Genomic DNA, 22,923 nt, shown 5'->3' on the forward strand with positions numbered 1-22,923 from the left:
GCTAGTTCTGTTTCCACCATTTATTTATAAAATAAAACTAGGACGTTAAAGCACTTACAACTCATGGTTATCAAGTTATCCATCAAAACTCTTTCATATGTAACCTAAGAAAAAAAATATGTTTACAAAACTCGCAGTATAATGTATTTTATCTTTTTTCTTTGCAGGTATGTACTTACGGAATAATTTGTCTTCAATATGTCACACCCTAAGCTGGCGCCTGTGGACATAACTGTCTTCTTTCCTTATCAGCCGTGGATGAAACTGAACAGACACACAATAATAATATTTAAGTTGGGCATGCATATGTGACGGTTTCATAATGCAACCATAATATGTACGTACGTATGTATGTAATAACAATAGCAGGAACCGCTCTAGTGGGATGCTATTTGTTTATCGTTAGCTTCGATGCGGCCGGAAACACCACCGCGCAGAGCCTCGACTAATTATCGTGTACTGAAATTATTTATTCAGTCTTAACTTTATTGTGTTTGCTCAACGACGGGCATCGATTAGCGCATCGCACCCGGAATGTTCCTTCAGGAACCAGTCATTTCAGGCTGGGGTAATGAGCTGAAAATGTTGCTTTCACGAGTGTGAATTTGTAAACATGCGTGAAACTTTCCACTATGATTTCCGATTTAGATTGTTGCTTCTGGTAAAAATGATGAATGTTCATATTTATTTCATATGCTTATTCTAAAATTATATTAAATGGAAATAATTTTTAATTTGTTGCACTGGAAAAATCTTGGTCGAACTCGACATCATGTAATTTTCGAAACAACAAGTGGTGATGACTGAATATCCGTCGTGAGTTCAGAAACGGAAGAGCTCGCCACATACCTAGGTACTGACAGTCATCGCTACTAAGTGTGTAGCAGAATATTCACCTGTTGGTGCTTCGTTGTCTTTTTTTCTCGATATCGGCATGTGCTATCATCGGTATTACCGGCGCGGCGGTAGTCGAATGCATGCCAAGTCAAGCCGCAAATCAGCTGATAGTTTTGTTTAGCTGGAGAGTGACGTGGGCCAGGGAAACAGTCAGAGCGAAACAGAGAGAAGGTCAGCGAAACGAACGGTGGATTATACTAATACCACTCACCATCCGTGTACTAACTAACTAGCTGCTACCGGGTCGGGTCGGGTGCATTCGTCCCTGGTGCAGAATATTAGTAAGGCGTAATAGTTTCAATCGAGCAGTATGGCGTCGGAATGTTCAGTGTTGTAGTTGTCGTTAACGTTCAAGGAACGTAGCTGTAGACGTAAAATTGGTAATAATTTACCGGAGACATTGGTGTCACAGTTACCGTGAACGTGCACTTTGATGGTAGTGACAAGCTCTTAGTTCGGGTTCATAAGAATTAAATAATCGATTTTACACGGTTAGTTGGTTCGAAATCCTGCTAATAAGTACTAATGCAAAACAACACGTGTTACCCTACATCGTCTTTTACAAATAACCACTTACGGCACCCCTTCAATGACGGATAACCTCAACTACTGTAGCGCCAATGTACAAACATAACGAAAAAAAAGAGGTTTAATGAGAGCCAGAACCAGTAGTGTGATCCTAATTTCCATACTCGGTCAATGACACACTTCGAACCGTCTCGATTATAATCTATTTATAATAATAATGGTTCGGACGCTTTCGACCCTTTCCAAATCTGGCCTTTATTGATCCGTCCGTTGGAAGAAGTACTCTTCCAACAAATGAACCGAAATTATAGGTAATCGTTTAGATACCCTCTCATTGCTTCCTATATTTGTTTTGAATTATGAAATAACCATCCTCTGTTTTACCATTTTCATCGACGATGATAATGATGATGATGATGATGATGATGATGATGGAGCTTTTGACCGTAAGTGGCCCTTTGAGTTGTAAAGTGGCTGAGGAACGCGCGGCGGTAGCACGCAGAGAAAATAATATTAATTTCATGCGCTTAGCACGCCAGGCTGGCCTCTCACGGATGGCTCAACGTGGTTCAGTTTAGAGACCATAGTGAGTCGAGTTGAAATTCGAATCCGGAAAAATACTCGATCGATTTGAGGACCGAATCTGAATGGGAATGGGATCTGAATGGCACGACGTTCGATTGAGGCTTTAAGACTAGTTTACAATTGAATAAGACTTTTTCTTTCTAAGCTACTAGTTAATTTAAGTATCTAATTATGATTCTTTCATGATTCATTCATGGAATGTGGGTGTTCTCAGAATATGCTCTTAATAAGCATTAAGCCATAATAATTATACCTTAACTGCTGATGTTATTGTAGAATGTTCAGCTTGACCTAGATCGCCATTTTCCAGCTTCTTTACCGTGACTTTTATCTATTTTTAATCATATTTTACGAATTGTTAATAAATATTTTGATTGGCTAATTGCGTTTAATAATCGAATACTCGACGAAGTGTGAGACATGTTCCATTCAATTCTTCTAAAGGGTTTACCAATAAAGACGATTCATATTGAAATAAAGAAATAAAACAGAAAACTTCGTTGATTTTCGTAGTCCTTGGCTTTATGTGGTGGGAACAAATTTTATGCCAATCAACATTTAAATAAGAGTATAAGACTCTATCCAATATTTCGGCTGGTAAGATCGCTGTGTTGAAGCGGGTGAATTCGAAGTCAGATCACACGAATTTGGAGACCCAATGAAGGGTTCATTTTGAGAGATTATCGGTTTATTGAACTTTTTTCGCAATTAGTCCATTTTAACGACTGTGCTGTAGGCTGGCATGTTGCACCATCTTGTTGGAAAAAAGTAGTGCTCGCCATTGACCGTAATTGCACGGTCTTCATTTTTAAAGACGTATGAATCTATCATGCCATCATATCATAAACGCTCCAAACACATATCTCGACTAACATTTGAAAAAGGTCAATAAGCACCTCCTCGACATCACTATCTTGGGCTACAGAGTCTGACAGCACCCCCAATAAGATTAACCCCTCGATACTGAACCCCAAACAAACAACAATGGCCGGCCCATGGATTTTCAATAAAATGATTTCTCGCCCAATGCTTTTGACGTTTTAGATTCAGTCACAGAACATGCCGAGCGGTCGCCAATAAGCCAACTGTGCACAAACCGAGTGAACTATGTTAGTCCAGTAACACAATTCTCTCTCGGTTTGTCTATCTTTGGCTTATTAGCCCTTTCCAAATGTTAGACAATATATTACGTTTCTTTTGCGAAAACGCATATTTTGATTAGATACTGCTTGTAAACTTTTCCAGTGTGGAAAGTTGTTGTCTGCCTCACTAGCGCTTCAGTGAACGACAAAATGGCGGCTTCTCAGACACAAAATGTCATTTTTTAGCGTCAATTTTGTTCTTAAATCGCTCAAAAAACAAATAAGTAAAGGAATAGTGAGGAAACCCCTTTGATTAATTGCTAGAAAACGTTCCTAGAAAGCTTGTGATAAAATTTGAGGCAGATCGGTTCAGGAATCGATTTGAGAAATCTTGCTCACTGACTAAAAAAAACAGTTTTGAGAAAAACGTGTTCCTTCTTCAATCGTTCTGACGACGTTTGTCGTTACAAATGTGCGCGTAACTTCGTAAATATTTAACGGATTGGTATTTTCTGTGTGTATACTTGAATACATGTACACTACGGAAATTATGTGGAGCTAGAATAAACTAACCTAAGTAACAATTCTAAAGTCGCTTGGTTTTATTTGAACTTTATAAAGGTTTTACTGCGGCATTATTCACAATCTCTAGTTTTATTTTGGTATTATGCAATATCTAGATAATACGAGTTAAAACATACTTAAATCACTAAAATCACAATAAAATTGTTACTAAAACAGTTCTTTTGTGCATGACTATATTACCACGATAATACTACTTGGATGCGATAATACTACTTGCACATTCCTTATAAACTTACTATAAGTGGGGCGTAGCAATACAATATAGCGTACCATCACAAAATTGCTGGTATTGCGGTTACTTGCCTAACCACAATAAGTCTGATAGCTTTAAAGCGCTATGTAATTAAACAGATTTATTGCTGCTATCATTAAGAATATTAGCGTTCAACACCGAAAACTTTTTTTATGCGGTGTCATACTGCCATATTCTAGTATTACTTTTAGCGCGCAAACAAAAATTCATCGAAGCAAACTATGAGTTAAAAAAAGAGTTACATTGGTTTTCATGCCTCAGCAAGCAACAAAAATGATTTTGGTAGAAATTGGGATTGACTAATTAAATATTCTTATTTTATTAAAACAACTAGTTTTTAAAAAGTGCAAAATTTCGACGGTGCCTTGATTTTATCCAATATGCACCAATATGCTCCAATACCAATATGCACGATAAAATTTAATGCGCATATACTACACAACTGCGGGAATTGCTGAAAATTTATTTTTATCGGATACAGGGATACCTCGATATAAGACAATTTATAATTTCAAAAAGTTGTCTTATATCGAAATTATCTTATATCGAAACATGATATTTTTCAAAAAAATTTGCCTTAGCGGTCGCCAATTTTTCTTTGTGTTATGTGTTTACATTTTTTGAACTATTTATTATTGTTTGAACTATTAGATTTTTACAATTTTTAGGGTTATTTTGAAATAATGAGCATCTTCATGACGCCGATTTTGGAATGGAAAATTAGCTCTGGCATCGTTACCAGCTATGTCAAAGAGATTTGTTCGATATTAGACAAAAATTGTCTTATATCGAATTGTCTTATATCGAGGTTGTTTTATAACGAGGTTGTCTTATATCGAGGTATCCCTGTATTTAATTATGGTCGCTATATACTAAATCGATCAGGATGATCTGACAATAAAACTTTAAGTTGTCTGCTTAAAGATATATTTTCAAGTTACAAAGCAGGCCAGGGCAAACGAAATGCTTTATAGCTTTTTTCGAACAAAGCGAAAAACTTCACAAAATTATGGCGGTAGCTGTCAAGTAGCAAAAAGCATAATCGGTTTTATTACTGCTTTTAGCAGAGCGTGATAAGACTACTTCAGCTTATAACCTGAATCTTGAAAACTTAATAAAAACCTTCTGGAAAGTAGGCCACTTGGTCGGTCTTTTAGTGGTCTTCAGAAAGTTCTACTGGAGCTCATAGTTTTATTAGCAGTTTTCTGAAATTGGTCATGAAAACCACTAGAAAAACATAACAAAACTTAAATTGCCATTTGGGTAATTATAGAAAGTCAACTTTATGCTACACGCTAGTTTTTCTCGCTTTTGCAAATCTAGCTAAATATCAAATGATTGAGATCTTGGCCCCTGTGTCATTAAATGTTAGTAGATGCTAAGGTTTCCTTTGTACGTCAATATTTCGATTGCGGTTCGTAGTTTCATCAGGGCTTTTAGTCTCGATTGTTCTTGTCTAAATCATAAATTCGAACAGTTTACCTTGATGAAGGTTAATATTGGGATCGAAACGTTAGCATACTAATCTAATCTCACACTAACGCAGTCAATTCTTGAAAGCATCTTGGAAAATGACGATTACTTGTATCAATCATTTTTCTTGTCAACGGCCAGGCCAACTGCGCAGCATGTACCGCAGAGAGAATTCCAAGGAATAAAGTGGAACCAGAAATAATATTTAATTCCATTAAACTCCTTGATATCAAGGGACAGGAAGAAAGCGTGGACCTACCGTACCAAACGCTTCCCATAAAGATAATGGTTTATCCACAGTCGTTGGGAGTATCTTTACTAATAAAGGTTAAGTGATACTCCGGACCTTCGGGGATGAAATAATGGCATTTAGACCAGAAGCCAGGCTGCAATTGGCCCTGGATATAACGCCTTATTTCGCTCTCTGAAAATAGATTACTCTACAGAAATAAATAAAGAAAATAAAGTCGTGTGGTTTGATGGCTGCCTTAAACTACAGCTGTAAAGTTAGGAACTGAAAACCACACGACCCCGCATCTCCTAACTTGGCTATTCAATTATACAAATTGAAGTATTTTCAGGTATGGCCACGTGGAGGCGCTAGGTAGGGGCTTGGGATGGCTAAAGCTAAAGTGGATCGAAACGTTGGCGTACAAAGGAAAGCTTAGCATCTACTAACTGTTAATGACTGAACGACAAACATTTCAATTATTTGATACAAAATACCTATCGACAAATACCAGATAATCTAGTTGAAATATTCTTTGGAGTAACTTTCTCCATGATTTCTCCATTCTTCATGGACGGGGCACAAGAACATTAGTTGGCTGAAAAGCAGATTCCATCATTGTCAGTGCAATTGCAAATGGACGTGCATTTGATGAAGAGTCAACTAATATTTTCTACTTTTGAAAGTTTAGTTCACGAAATTGCAAAGAGTCATGGTTTTTTAGATTCCTCAACTTCCCAAGCACGAATTGCCACTAATATTTGAATTTTGCTGAAATTTTTTGATAGAGCTCATTTATGCATTCGAACGGAACAAATAGAGCGACTGGTATTCTGAATTTGGCATTCTCAGATTTTGTTTATAGCAAAAGTATTTATTTTTGTTAATATAAAATACCTAATGTTCTAAAAATATGGTGGAATGCTAACCAATTTTAACATATACTTTGTAAAGGACACGAAAACTCATTTTATGATAATTTAACAGTAGATAATAGTTTAGAATACAATATTTTTTCTTGCTTTTTGTTAATCTTTTTCTTTTTATTGGTTGTTTGACGTTGTCCTACGTCATCCACGCCCAAGTAGCACACTTTTGGTACTTTTAGTTGCAGCAACTTATTTATGACTGAAATTAATCATATATCAGTTGCCACAACTGTTTTATAACAACTGTGCTAGTAAGGCGAGATCGTGTCTATAACACAATCGTATTATTTGATGATAACTTTTATAAACAAACCAGAGGAGAGCTCATTGGGACATTCCCTCCCGCCATTTCTCTATGAATTTTCAAGAAAAAATTAAGAGATCAAAATCTCTTATCGATTGCTTGGAGAACCGTTTTTGCAAATCCACCTGTGTGTGGCGGCGGCGGCCGACTCTACGGTTCAACAGCGTTAACTTTTGTGGAAAGTGGAATTTGTAATAGTCAGGTTGTGTTTTTCTAATAATATTTGGAGAATAAGTATTTGGAATTCCATCCAAATTAGTTTAAATAGATTCTAAACTTTATTTCTTGGAAAAATAATAAATTATTTTTAAGTGCCTTAGTAGGTTAACGAGAAACTTAGGAGAGAATTCCAATTTAAGTTACTAGCGTTTACCACTTGCAATCTTCTTCAACGCCTGGCGTAGAAACCTTGCTTGAAAAGCTTCGATCCTGTTTGACCAAATAACTGTGTGGCTCCAAATGACGGCTGAAGCTTTTAGTACGGCACGAACAAAAGAATAATTCAATGCTCGTAAAAAGTACGGTTCAGTCAATTCATTGACAATCTTATAATAAATCCCAAATTTCGTTTTTTGTCTAACAATAACATGGGAAGCCATGAATTCATGAAGGACATTTAATTATCCAGAAGTACATCTGGATCCTCAACTACCGTTAATCTACTGAGTAGTTCTCCAGATATAAAAGAAAAATCCAATAAATTGGGTTTCCAAATGTCGCTGAAGTTCAGTGAATCAGCTGCCGAACGTACAACAAGGTAAAGCTTTAGATCGTCAGCATAAATTACATATCGGTTTGATGGTATAACTATGCAGACAGCGTTAAAAAATAATGAAAAGTGCGATGGTCCCAGGTTACTCCCTTGTGGTACTCCCGAGATGTTCATGAAGCATTGTGATTCAGCTAACCGTCTATTTTTACAGATAAGTTTAAGTTTGTTTATGCAAAGTTAAGGCTGGATCGAAAATGTGCAGTAAACATGATATGTAAGGTCATGTTCATTACTCGAAATAATTGACAGTCCTGTATGAAGGCGAATATAAAACGCATTCAACGCATATAGCTTTACCCCTGGTAGTATTCTTTTATCTATCAGCCCATGGATATGACTGCTGAACTGCTGACAGTGTTTGTAGTTCTCTGTTTTCTCCCTTCAAAACAATTCATTCTTGAATTGCAGTGCTGAATGATTGCTCGACTAACCTGTCAGTCAATTTTCTTGCCCATCATACTGATGTGTTTGATTTCAAAGTTCAAAGTTTAGTTTTTTGCTTTTCGAAATCAACCCAAACCTGGCTAAAGGAAAATTATTAAAACAATGAAAAGCAATGCTTACGTTTGTTGTAATTTCGTTTGCCGTTATCGGCACATTTGATTTCATTCATTTCGTTCGAATCGTTGGTTTCAGGTTGTCAATGCTGAGTTCATTTCATCTATACTAGAAACAGCAAAGAATAAGCAGTATATTGCATCAATTCAGCCGTATTGTATAAATTGAATAGGAGATTTCTTAGCACTGGTCATGTCGTCAGTGTGGAGCGCTTGAATCTTTTCACAGTAATTGTGGTAAACAAGGCGCCTCCATCAATTCCTAAAAAGAGGAAACGCATGAATACTGTTTCTTATCCACCACATGCGACATTTTATTAAATTTTATTAAAGATCGAGTGAAATTCTCCTTTTCTAAATGCGAGATGGAAACCTACGCATCAAGTTTCACCATTCAGCGACATTTGAGATCGCAAAATTTCCAGTCACGTGCTAAAAGGTATGCAAGACCGCGATAACCGCTACCGCGGTATAGTCAGTCAGCATCTCGCTTCGAGACGGGTTCATTGCACAATAAAATTTGCAGCGTCGCTTCAGTTTAAACCGATGCACCTGATCGCGCTTGTTTGTTAAAAATAAACGACGCGTTTACTTGGGCAAAAGATCGCCGCAGAGGAGACGGCAAGCTCGAAACAGGAGAATCCATCATATCACCGGTTTCTCATATACCTATATGCAAACGAACCGGAGTGACTGCCACGAGGTGAAATGGGAACTTAATAAAAACATTCATACATGTAAACATATCATCCCTTTTTCGAGAATTTGAGAGAGCGAAAGAGATTTAGTTAAAACGCTACATCCGTACACGACGCGCGGTGTAAAGTTTCTGCATCTCTGCGGACGCGGGCGCACGGCCGCGGACGCGCCGTGAGCACAGTTTCTCGCTCTTGTTGTGGCATCTTTTACCGGCCAAACGGCAGCGCGCGGGGCCCTCGCGAAGACGACGTGGATAAACTGCGATTTAGTACAACGTTAACAGTTCGTCGCAGCGGCTGCTCTTGTCGTTCGTCGTCGTCATCGTCGTCGTCGCCGTCTTATTTTGTCATCATTATCATCATCGCCATCATCACATTGTGGTTGTTGTCGGGTTCGAAGTGACTCACACAGTGCGCTTGTTGTACACAAATTGATAACGACTCGTCGGACTGAAAGAGAATGCGAGCGAGTCGCCGCCGCCAAGAATATTAGGCCCAAATTAGACTGTAGATCAGAAACTGCATCTTACGTGTAGCCCCATTCGGGCGAAGTGCATCCGACCGCCGCCGCATTCGTGCGGGTTTTGTATTCATTTCTGGAAAAGGGGTTGATTCATAACTAAGGAAAAAAATTAAAATTCAAAGTAAACGATCGTTTCTATGTTTGTAGTGCGCGCGACTGGTTGTACCCACACTCCACGTGTTGGCATTTAGTTGTTTTAATTTTCTTTTTCGGATGATCTAATGCAAGGCAGTTGTTGTTCGTGTTTGTGTTGGTGAATGGTGCTAATGGTAACTTTATTGAGTTTGTTGTTTTTTGTTATTATTTAGAAGCACATTAGTTGCATTTACCGTGCAAAGGGAAAACATTGTAGTGAGTGGTTGATCTTCTTCTCAGGCATACATTTTAGAAGCGATAAATTGTGCATAACTGGTGCAGCGCGGTTAAAAGGCTGTGAGAGCAGAAGATTAAAAGCGGCAGCCGCGGCTTTTTTTTGCAATCAGTGGAAAAGTGAAAAGAAGAATTGTTAAATATTTGCAAATTGCAATTGATGTTGAACAATTAGGTGAATATCTCTTTTTTGTGTGTACCGGTTCGGCAGCGATGCAGCGATGTGTGCATCTTTCTCGGTCAAACTGAGCTGGTGGAGAGAGTGCGGGGATGTTCCGTTGCATCTTTTTCTGTGTTTTCTTGGTGGAACTGATGTTCGTGAATTTTTTTTGCATAAACGAGTTTAGAACTTGGCCGGTGTACGAAGGAGGTGCCTACGCTGCGAGATGTAATTGTGGAGTGATGTTATTGTTACAATTACACAATCTTATACAGCCACGCTTCTTCGGTCGGGAATAGGTTGTTTTCTGAATCTCTCTGCGAGGTGTAGTTGAGTAGGTTTCCCTCAATTACTGGTTATTGGAAGGTTTCTATTTCTGTTGTTGCAGTGGGTGTTGCTGTGTACAGTTAGCGTGACATTCGTGGTGCATTTGTTGCAAATTTTAGTGGTCTGAACAATCCTACCTAACAATATGTTACGTTAATGTATTACTAAATACTTGTATTTTGCTTTTCATGCCCGGTATGACAATCTTATGCACCCGCGTTTTGATTTGCTTCGATTCTAGAAAAATTCGACAAAATTTTCCCGTCCCAACAGGTCAGGAATTATTTGTTTTGATAAAACCTAGCCCAAGTTGATGTCCTGGAAGTAAATAATTTCATAAAAGTGTAAAACTATCTCCTCCTTCCGATCCATTTTATCATTTGAACATTGAACCTAGACGAACTTGATGTCCTGGAAGAAAATTGTTGAAGAAAACCATTCCTTTTCTTCAACCGAGATTATTGACGGATTTCGCGCCAACCCGTCTTGGGGTTGGCGACATCCTCTAAGAATTTAATGAAACTTTACACACACAAAGTTTGCAAATAAATTAAAATTCATCTAAACTAACTTTTGGTAAGGGCACATTTATTTCTCTTTTTTAATAAAAAATGTAACTCGAAAATTATAGGACCTATCAAAAAATGAATTGGGTGACTTAGGATATATCCATTTTAAAGAAAAAAGCGTTTTAAAAACTAAAAATCGATTTTCCAAAATATACCATCTCAGAAATTCATGATTTTTTTTTTGAAAATAGATGATTATGTGGTCTACAAGTTTTCCATACATCGTAAAATAGACATATTTAAGGGAATTTTTTTTTTCATGTCCATACTGAAAAAAGTAATTTTAATTTTCATTGTATCAATCAACACAAAGCCTAAAGATTGTTACTTTGAAGTAATTTTATTATGTTAATAATTATAATATGTAAAATGTCATAACTCATAAGGCTTAACTGGTGTAATATATGTTTATTTTTGCCATGTTAATCGTCTATCGTGTAAGACTGTAGGTCGGCAGACGGCCTTCGCTTTTAGAGCCTCAGAGCTACCTGCAAAATTAATTTTGGATGAAAAATTTAAGAAACGTATCCAAAACAGATTTCTTAACATTTCGACATAAATTTTTTAATCAAAAATTATTTCGTGACTTTTGGCCAATTTTACTTTTGGAAAAAAGAATCTACAATGAAATGATTGACCTGTGATTAGATTTGCATTTAATTGATTTAAAAAAAATAACTGGATAGAGCGTTGGACCAAAAAACAGAAAAAAATTATGGTATTTCTTGCCTGGCGATAAAAGTCATCGGATGTAATTTTCCAACAAACATATTATTTGAAGAGCAGCTTATTCAACCATTATACAGCTTATTTCCAGTAAACAAACGTTTGATAAGCTATTATACAACAAAAATTTTTGTTGGGATGATTCTATATGTATGCGCACGTTTGCCATTTCATTGGAAGAATAGTGAAATGAGAATGTAGAGTAATTGATCTTGGTTCGTATTATGCAAAAAATGATCATTATTATATCATTAAATGTTTTAAAATTTAAATTCAATTGAAACTTCCACCAACTTCTGTTATTTTTCGATACGTTACTTTCATTATTTGCCATAAAAATTACTACAACTAGCTCAAATAATTAAATTTTTTACAGATGCGAATTCGGCTTCTAACGCTAAAACTTCTTGAAATCATCATAGTACATAAAGAACCAAAAGAGGCAGAAGGAGAAGTGAGTTCGTTTATGTGCTCCAAATACTCTCAAATTTCTTCTTGGTTACAAGATCAGAACATGAGTTGCAAAATGCTGGTAGCTATGCAGATCTATACCGTTGGTTCAAGACTAGAAACTGTAGTGGTGGTTAGAGCTTGATCTAAGAAATGACAGACAACTCTGTAGTGTCATGTAAGGGAATGTTTTGCCTTGTTATACCCTACAACTTGTATTGAAATCACCAAAATCGGAAAGCATGACGTGTTTTGTGGGCAACCTAAGCAACAAATAAACTAATATTGCTCTAATATATTTCGAACAGGATAAATACATCAAATCTGAACAAAATCGGAACACTTTTAAAATGGTCCTTTTTCCTATCAATACTTTTTTGGATTTGACGACACATTAGTGAAAAACCTGATCGTAGTTTCATCTACTGCACTTTTCAGACTGATGAACATAGATGCCTTCTTGGAATTCCTGAGTAAAATGAGGTAAATCAGACCCGTAGCTGATGTTGTATTGAAATAGATTTTTTCATATTCTTCTATGTTTCTTACCATATAATCTCATATTAGAGAGAATTTCTACTTGATTACTTTATAACAATTATAATATAGTGGTTAATGGTGTTTCGTGGTTTTTGACATAAGAAAAGTTGCTTTTTACCCCTTAAAAATAGCGGCAACAAAAACTCCGTTTTTTCGGTCGATTTTGCCCACTGTGCATAGTGATTCCACAAATCCGCTTGTCCCATTTCACCTCATAGGCCCATGAGGCTATGAAAATTTAAAGCTTGAAAATGCGATAACTTAGCTAGCAAAGGTCCAAGAGATTTGCGGTCTTCTGCAAAAACCTACATTTTGAGTGCTTCCATAATTGTCTAGAACAATGTAAAAAAAGTATGAACAGCTAATTTTCAAACAGGTTTCAAAGAATAAAGCTCTATAGTTCTCAGCAATTTTGTTCGTATGAATATCACCCTTAATCTAAAAGTGTCAAAAGTTAGTCGTCGCTTACTACGATAAAAATATTAAAATAACTTTTTTGTGTTAGGAAATATAGACATAGTTTCTTCGGCAAAGTTGTGAATAATGTAAAAACAAGCAACTTTGCTGAAGAAATAAAATTTCTATCTTTATCGAGTGCTGAACTATGGAGCCTATTCTTTGTAACTTGTTTAAAAATTAGTTCTTCATACTTAGCTTATGTTGGTTGCATTTTACAAGAATATATTGTTCTAGGCGATTATTAAAGGGCTCAAAACACATGTTTTTGCAGCAGATTGCAAATCTCTAGGACAGTTCCTTGCAAAGTTATCACTTATTAAGCTTTATTTTTCCTCCGCTTCTCGAGCATATAGCGATAACTTTGTAAGGAAAGGTCCTAGAGATTTGCAACCTTCTTCAAAACCATGTGTTTTGAGTCGTTCAATAAACGCCTAGAACAACATATTCTTGTAAAATACAACCAACATAAGCTAAGTATGAAAAACTAATTTTTATAGAGTTTCCAACGAAAACGTTCCATAGCTATGCATTCGACAGAGATAGAAATGGTATTTCTTTAGCAAAGTTGTTTGCCTTTATATTTTCTACAACTTTGCCGAAGAAACCATGTGTCTATCTGCTAACACAAAAAAGTAGACGTGTATCGAGCCTTTAGCGAACGCGAAACGTATAAAACGTATGCTTACCGTACTCTCATTTGGGTGGTTGGGCACAAGCGGCATCTATACAAATTTGTAGTACTCGACCTTGGTTTTAAGGTGAAGCACTGGTTCCATAAATCCACTTGCCCCATTTCACCCCATAGGCTCGTGAAGCTATGGAAATTTAAAGTTTGAAAATACGATAACTTAGCTAGCAAAGGTCCAAGAGATTTGCGGTCTTCTGCAAAAACGTGCATTTCGAGTGCTTCCATAATTGTCTAGAATAATGTATTCTTGTAACGGGTGGCAACTAAAATTTTGGAATTTTTTTTCTCAAGCTGTCAAAAAAAAACAAAGATACAGGAAGAAGATCTGATTTACCGAAATTAAAGATACATCATCCATTGTTGAAAAAAAATTAGGGTACATTTCAAAACGGTCCGTAATCAGCTGTTCGGCGAAGCTTTCGTTTGACGTCGAAACAGGAGCGTTGTACGACCTTCATGTCAACTTTGCGAATGCATCTCTTGATTCTACCAATCCACTGTTTGCAATTCGTGGTTCTCCAATTATTTTTGTACACCAAGAAACTCAAAATCCCGAAGAAATTTTCGATTGGGCGCACTGAGACAGATGTTTCAGGTCGTAGTTTTTGGGTAAAAATAGGATCGATTGGGTATTCAGGAACGATTGTGTTTTTTGGGCGTAAGGCGATGATGCTCTATCCGACCAAAACACGTATTGTCCATCTGTATGATGTTTTTGTAGAAACGGGTTCAAAATTTTCTCCAAACATTCGTCTGGTGCATCTTAATTGATAGCCAAATTAGAGGGCTTGTTGTTGAAGAAACGAGAAAGAGAACGACGTCCTTCTGCGTCCATAATTTGGGCTTGTCTTCCACTACCTTGTTTGCGAATAGTTGTTGGGCCTCTTAGGATATGGTAAACAGTCGAAGCCGCAACATATTTGCTTTTTAAATGTTGTACCGTGTACTTTTTGCCGAGATTTCTGTTGCAGTTCATAGAAGTGTACAACGCGCTCCCGAAATGCTTCTTCTTTCGACGCCATTTTTAGCAAAACTAGGCAAGCATAAACAAAGCAAAAAATATTAACAAAAAGAGGAGAGAGAGAGCTAACGCATACACACTCTCATTTCTCTCTGAGCTCGTTTGTTGTTGAGCATGAGGGCCGCGAAAAAATCCAAAATTTTAGTTGCCACCCATTAAAATGCAAACTAAGTAAACTAAGTAAGTAATTGCAAACTAAGTAAAACTAAGTATGAAAAACTAATTTTTAAACAAGTTTTAAAGAATATGCTCAATAGTTCAACACTCGATAAAGATAGAAATTTTATTACTTCAGCAAAGTTGCTTTTTTTTACATTATTTACAACGTTGCCGAAGAAACTATGTCTTTATTTCCTAACACAAAAAAGTTATTTTATTATTTTTATCGTAGTAAGCGATGACTAACTTTGACACTTTTAGATTAAGGGAGATATTCATACGAACAAAAGTGCTGAGGACTATCTATAATAAAATGAAAGCAAAAGATACTTGGAAAAGTTCCACTTTTCACTCTTTTGGACCACTGTGGCAGCGGCTAGTTCGTCGCTGATTTAGAACTTGATAATCAAAAAAATGTTACAAAATTTTGAGTAAATAAATAAAGTAAACGCAAAGAAACCGCTACAAGTGTCAAATCAAATGTCAAAACAACAGTGTACAGCTCTGATTTATATCGCCATCGTACGACACAAGTTCGAGCCTGCCTGTGTAGAACCCGTATAGACCGCAAGAGTGATTCAAATTCCCGACAGCCGTACTATTTCATCACAGTTTGTTGACCCAATTAGCGGCGCGCTGCGTGTGTTTTTATCACTCCCCGTCGTCGAAATGGTGGTTTGCTTGACACGCGTCCAAAACAAACACAACCAACCAGCAATGGCGAGCAGTGTCGTTGGTCATCTACCTTCGGCATACAATTTGCTTTAGTGAACATATGTAAACAATCGAAACCAACCTTTGCCGATTGATAGTGATACGCAACGTATAATTGTTGGATAATTTACAGTTTTCCGATTCCGAGTGCGTGTGCGATTGACAGCTACCGGCACCGCAGGGAATATGAGGCAAAACATTGCCTAGCGTAGTTGACAAAATAAGAATTAGCCTAATTTCGAAGAGCACGCAACACACATGGTCACATGAATCGTTTTCGCTAAGGTATAGGTCTTTCTGGTATTTTTAGAAAGTACAGGTTGTCGGGGAGTAAATGTAATATTGTGTTTTGCTTTGTGACGTTTGTCACAACACACTTAAACAGAAATAGTCTGAATGAAATTAGAAGAATAAAATAATCAGGAGAAACAATATAACGTCGTAGAGTAATCATTTCCAGCCAATTTCAACTTTGGCACATGACCTTTTTCCTAGTCGGTTACTTGCATAATATTATTAATTTTTTTAAAGACTAATTGAACATTCATCGCCGGAGGAAGAGCTCAATTTTATTAAGCAATATTTGAACATCGGTTCGACACTTGGTTTCGTGTACAGTACCGAGAAGCAGCGTTCAATAATTGCGTAACATCCTCTCAAAGGCGTTATTATTTCATCGATCGTTGATTTTTCTTATTCGAACTGCGCGCCGCATGAATTCACCTTAATGACCTTCCTGTAAGCGCATCAGACGACGCATCGGAAAGAATAATACTAAACTGATGTTAAAAATCCTGCCATTATTACAGGCACGACCTGTGCACACAGCAGAGTCAAAGCCAAGGTATGTGGTTGATTCATGCAAAGTAATGATTATCATCCCTCCGCAGACAAACACCTTGACATTTTGATCTTTGTGCTCTAGGCCTCGAATGCAATGCAGATGCTGCGTTTCCTCCAGCGATGCAACCGAACAAGGTGTAACGATGATTTACGAACCCTCCTCCTCTGCCCTTGCTTGGTAACGATACCTCACTAACCTGACCTCACCGAATTCTTTAGTTGAGTTTCAATTGGATGGGAGATTTCTGTTGATTAAGCGCGAGACTACAGACCTCCTGACAGAAAGGTCGAAGACTTGTTACAACGGTGATCAGCCCAGCTCTGGAGAGAGCCGCCGATCGATGAAGACGAGGTGATAATAACGATGAGCCGGTCGCGCAGCACTTGCTGCCAGATGCCAGATATGTGATAACGAGAGAAATTCCGGAAACCGGACTCACCGCGCCACATTCCGAATGAAAACGAGCCTCTCTGATGTAGTCACAATTGAAACGTGTTGGGTAGTTTAAACGTTGTCGCAGGTCTTGGACGTGCTTCGCAGAGATTCACGAGGCACTGTTCAGTGAATTGTTTTACTTTAGAAAACCAGAATGCTATCGTCTTGTACGCTGTAGACGGCTGACGCCACCGTTATCAACTCCTACGCACTCCGACTCGAATTGCCGTACATTCCTCAGCGCTTCTCCAACCGGAGCACAAATATTCAGCTCAGCTGACTGAATCCACCTTCAACAAAACAACACACGCTGCGGTATTTTCACAAATTGTCGTTTTCTCCTATAATCAAATCTGCTCTAGTACTACAAAGCCCCGCGCCGACTGACCGACCGACCGATCGACCGACCGGTAGCTTTCTCGTTCCGGCGCGGCAAACATACGGCAGCCGTCATTTCGCGCTGGTGGCTGCTGAACGTGGGTACTACGGCTACGGTTGATCGATTTTCGGGTGGCCGCGCAGCTCAATCCGACTCAAACTATTCATTCGAGTCTGGTGCAAACAGCAATTTCACCCGACGCGGCGTGGCGGCTTATCAAGGTGCGCTGTTTTTTTTTCATTTGGTTCCTTTTCGATTCGGATTCGAATTCGGAGGCGCATTGTCCACCGCCGATCGTCGTTCCGAGTCACCATCATTCCATTAGCGGCATCGCGACCGTATAAGGCTATAATGGGTAGTCTGTTTTTTTTAATCATTCGCTAATGCGCTTTTGGCTATCAGAAATGAATCACTTAAAATTTGTGCAAAATAATTCTGTATCACTAAGGCGGTTTGTTGAAGTGGATGTAAAATAGATTATTTTGTTTTAAAGCGCTATCCCTATTTGGAAGCTCACATCGACAGAAACCCGAGAAAAAACTTAGCAATGAGAAAAGGTAATGTGGTTCTTACGGTGAACAAATGAATATGATTTATTTGCGAATCAAGAGTGAGTTTATCTTTCTGCAGGAGAAGCAACTTTCACTCCGTTTGTGCTGCACCTTTGCCGTGTATTCATTTGTTCAAGTAGAATTGATGTACTAGCAAAGGTTTAACTCGTTGCGGTTGCTGTGGTTGCTTTTGCGTAACTTTTGATTCGCATCTCAATTACCTAAGTACAGCAGGGAATATTCGTTGGAGGTTTTTTGTCGATAATGGCCTTTTAATCCAACTCTAACTTATTTGAAATTGGCATACCTTTTCCAAAACGATGTTTGCTGTTCAATGTAATTTTTTTACCAAGACCTTTCTAAATAAAAATGTGTCAACCAACACATTTCATACCGACCAAAACATGACAAATCCATACTGTACAATGTAATGTACAATGAATTCGGATAAACGACATAGTTTACGACAAAAACAATTTTAATTGTAGGTCGTAGCAAAAGTTAAGATCGAACTACAATCTCTAAAATGGAAAAAAAAGATTGATTAGAACAAATTTATTGCCCCTCTAAGTATGCAATATCTGGAAAACGATGCGCGCTAAAAGCACAGCTTGTGACAGATAAAGGTAACATATGTTACGAATGATAAAAAATAGTGACTGAAATCCTATCTCATACTAACGCAGCCAATACTTGAAAGCTTCCTGGAAAATAACGATTACTTGAATCATTCACTTTTTGTCAACGGCCATGCCAACACCAAGAAAATGAGTGGAAGCAGAAATAATACCTAATTCCATTCAACTCCCTAGAATCAAGGGAAATGAAAAAAGCGTGGACCTCCCGTACCAACCGTTTTACATATAGATAACTAGCCGACCCGACAAACTTCGTATTGCCAAAAATCAAACTGTGCTGTACATAAATCCTGGGTGCCACCCCAGCAGTGGCCAACGCTCCGACGGGAGGTCGCTGAAAACACTCGTGGCCTGCGGCCGTCTCGCCCTGAATCATAGTTACTATAGGTAGTTTCTGGTGGTCTTGTTAATGTTCTAACGTTTTATGGAAGAGTTTAAAATTTCTCGAATTCGTTTGTAAGTTACGCAAAAATTTCTGTTTCATTTGTATGAGAGTCCGCCCCCACTACCAAAGGGGTGAGGGGTTTCAAACCTTCATAAAATAAATTCATGCCTTTAAAATCCCCCACATGCCAATTTGGTTCCATTTGCTTGATTAGTTCTCGAATTATGAGGAAATTTGTATTTCATTTGAGAGGGAGCTCCCCCTCTTATAGGTGGGAGGGGTCATAATTCCCCTCCTAAAGAGGGGAGGGGTCTCAAATCACCATAGAAAAAAAATTTGCCTCCTAAAACACTCACATGCCAAATTTGGCTCCATTTGCTTGATTAGTTCTAGAGTTATGAGGAAATTTGTATGATATTTGTATAGGAGCCCCTCTCCTAAAAAGGGAAGGGGTCTTAATTCATCTTAGAAAAGATTCTTGCCTTCGAAAACCCCCACATGCTAAATTTGGTTCTATTTGATTAATTAGTTCTAGAATTATGAGGAAATTTGTATTCCATTTGTATGGAAGCCCTCCCTCTTAAAAGGGAGAGGGGTCATAGTTCTCTTCCTAAAAAGGTTAACGGTCTCAATTCACTATAGAAAAAATTCCTGACTCCAAAAACACCCACATGCCAAATTAGATTCCATTTGCTCGATTAGTTCTCTAGTTATGCAGAAATTTGTATTTCATTTGTATGGCAGCCCCCCCTCTTAGTGGGGGAGGGGTCTCTAACCATCATAAGAACCTTCCCCGGCCCCAAAAACCCCTACATGCAAATTTTCACGCCGATAGGTTCAGTGGTTTTCGGTTTTATAAGGAACAAACGGACAGACAGACAGAAATTCATTTCTATAGGTATAGATATAAATTTATGTACAACCGTTGGGAGTATCTTCGCTAATAAAGCTTGAGCGATACTCCGGACCCTCCAATGTACTAATGATATTAAGACCAGAAGACAAGGCTGTAATTGGCCAAGGATACAGCGCCTTATTTCGCTCTCTGAAAAAAGATTGAAGAAAACAGCTATAAAAAAATAGATTAAAAATTTATCACTTGGAAACAGTGATGGTAAAAATTCAAAATCTCAAAACTCATCAAAAATCAAAATCAACTGTGAATCATGTCTGCTTGACCCTATGCAGAAAAAAATCACGCATGAGTTTCATAGCAAGAAGCACAAAACTCACACATATTTCTTCCCGCTTGATCACATTCTGCTTTGCTTCAACTGCTACCCAGAGCTATGCACATATACATACAAATTCCTTGTTGAACAGCATAGACATTCTCTCGTGCGATAGGTAGCTGTGAGTGAGCGTGAGGGGAATAAATGTCTAAATAAATCGCAAAGTTAAACTAAAACGAACATTTAAATTATATGTTTATCTAATTACTAGCTGTGACACCCGCGCGTCGCCTCGCGTCTAATTGAGAGCAAATTGGAGGTACGCTATGTAACGCTAACGCTATGTAACTCTATGAAGTGTAACTACGTTACTTTTGCTCGTATTGAATGTAATCTGCTATGATTAGTTTGGGTCTTTGCTTAATGTGGGCGATTATTACCACGAAAATACATATCGCGCCGCTCGTTTTGGCGACAGACATAAGCCTCTTATATTTATGATTATTAGACTTGTTACTTTCTAGTTAAGAAAATATCGATTCCCGCGAAAGAAAAATGTAAATTCCGCCAATATGTTTACCATCTTAATTCATGAATGTGTGTTACATTTTTCGCTGCTGATGTTTTCTCTGACGGTAGATTCTGTTTCGCTCTCAGGTTCGTTGTATGATATGCCAGCTGTGGGAGAATTAAGCAAAATGCTAACAGTTGAATTTGGTTCACATCGCATAGCAACAGAAACATCGCGTATAATAACGAGAGAAATTCATTTGTGAGTCTCGCGCTTGTGATCAAGGTTGAAGTTTCATGTGTTGGAAATCTCATTGAGTTTTTTGCTGCTATGAATTTTTCAACACTGCGTTGGAAATAAAGTCGTTTATTTCAGTTGTAGTTGTAAAGAACTGAAACTACTCGAATCCGCACCTCCTGGCTTGGCTACTCAATTATATAAATTGGAGTATTTCCAGACTTGGTCACGTGGAGGCGCTAGGTAGGGGCTTGGGATGACTAGAAGTATGTTGGGCTCGTTCTCCTAGTTTCCTAGTGCGGACAGTAACAATTGGGTAAAAAATGCATAATTTTTCGAGGGTGGTGTCTTCGGAGAAGTTTAATATTAAAATATAGTGCATCTTTCTGCACCATTAGGGTGACCGTGAATTCACCTATTAGAGTTATACAAACTTTTGTTTCTTTAAATAATTTTAAAAAAAATCTGGAAAGTTGCAGAAGATACTAAGATAAGCAACTTTTCTGAATATAGTAACTGCACTGAAGTCGCTTTTTACGCGGTTTTTGACGCGACTATTTTATCGGAATTTACGCGGATGTGCTCAAAATTATTTTTCCGCGTAGTGTTGAAATCTACAGTTTTTTTACGCGAAATTTTGTTTTTTTTACGCGAATTTTGGAATTTACGCGGTTTTTTACGCGAATTTCGGAATTTACGCGGGACGTATTCTTTGCGTAAAAATCGACTTGAGTGTATCTATCTGTTACCGGTTGCGAAATATAATGATGTGTTAAAAAAGAGGACTTAAAAATCAATTATGCTCAATAACTTTGTACACGATTTTTTTATTGATTTCAAGTGTTCTACAGAGATATTCAGTATGCAAAATTACACATTTTCTCTGAAGACTTTTTGTTGCTAGGACGCATATTTAATAAGTTATAAAATACTAGTTGAGCTTGAGCCCGAACCTTACGATCCGGAAAATATAAATGTCTGTTCAGAATTCAGAAAACTGCGGATACATTTCATTGGCCAGTGTTTGCGAAGATGTTTAATCTTTGTATTAGTTCTTTGAGTCTTATATTGCATAATATAGCTCTAAGATGTTGTACCTTGTATGTATACATAAAAGAGTCATAGTCGGAAACTGAAACAAATAGTTTTTATGGTCGTATTGGATCTTATTTAATTGAATAAAAACTTCTGGCTGTTTGCAACACTTATGTAGTCTGATTAGAGTAAAATGTTGCTTAGAAAATTCTTGATCGTTTGCTATCATTAATTCATTTTTCAAAATTTTGCGACATGGTCCGGTCTGAGTTAACATCGACCATATGATATCGCGACAAGCAATCGAGTTGATCAGGCGAGTCGAGCAGTCGAATCAAGCAATTAAGTCAGGCAGTTGGGTCAGGCAGTCGAGTACAACAGTCAAGTCGAGCAGTCAAATCGAACAGTCTAGTCGAGCTGTTCAGCCAAGCGGTCAAGTCGATCTGTCCAATCAAGCAGTTGAGTCGAGCAGTCGAATCGTACAGTTCAGTCGAGCAGTACAGTTAAGCAGTCCAGTCGAGCAATCAAATCGAGCAATCTAATTGACCAATCCAGTCGAGCAGTCTAGTCATCCAGTTGAGCAATCGAGCAGTTCAGCAGTCGACCAGTGAGATGACTGAGAATACAACCCATTGCTACGAAAGCAAGACGTCCTATCAGGGACCTGTTTTTAGTTACCGATAAGCCTCTTATGACGTCCTGTTAGAGACCTGGTTTAAGGTACAGACATAAGCCTCTTATATAAATAGAAGACAAAATCTTAAGAAATAATTTGCAATAGCCTATTATGCCTATCGTCGATTATGTATATTGCCCATTATACCTAAAGTCCGTGTGCCTATCATTCGTATGTCCAGTGGGGTACATTCATTTAGGTTCCGTCCCTGCGGCACAATCAGAAACTAATTGGATAGTGTTATTTCACGACAGTATTTGATGTACTTTATAACTTTGTTGTAAATATAAAAGTTTCAATTTCTGTTTAATTTTGTTTTAATTTTTCAAGTTAAGTAAAATTAGTTGTAGATTTAGCAGAATCTAAAATATGATAAAAATGAAAACTTTTCTTTTTTCTTTCTTTTTTCTAACGACATATAGCAGTCGGCTTTACTTTTCGGTTGGGGGAGAATAAATGCTTA

The 22,923-nt window shown here is 37.7% G+C and overlaps 1 protein-coding gene across 11 annotated transcripts in view; it reads left to right on the top strand.

The window, feature by feature from the left end:
* LOC128744355 (MAP7 domain-containing protein 2) overlaps positions 1 to 22,923 on the top strand; it is a 366,494-nt gene that overhangs the window by 133,377 nt on the left and 210,194 nt on the right. For 2 of the 11 annotated variants that reach the window (XR_008412384.1, XR_008412385.1), the window contains exon 1: positions 9,209 to 9,959. The exons of 2 other annotated variants lie outside the window; for them this stretch is intronic. The gene's annotated coding sequence lies outside the window, so the exon portion shown is untranslated. Of the gene's footprint in view, positions 1 to 9,206; positions 9,960 to 22,923 lie in introns of those variants that run through there. 7 more of the 11 variants (XM_053841299.1, XM_053841303.1, XM_053841290.1 and 4 more) reach the window with 6 other exon arrangements.

This window comes from Sabethes cyaneus, chromosome 3, assembly GCF_943734655.1.
Source record: "Sabethes cyaneus chromosome 3, idSabCyanKW18_F2, whole genome shotgun sequence".
In the NCBI taxonomy this organism is placed as follows: domain Eukaryota; kingdom Metazoa; phylum Arthropoda; class Insecta; order Diptera; family Culicidae; genus Sabethes; species Sabethes cyaneus.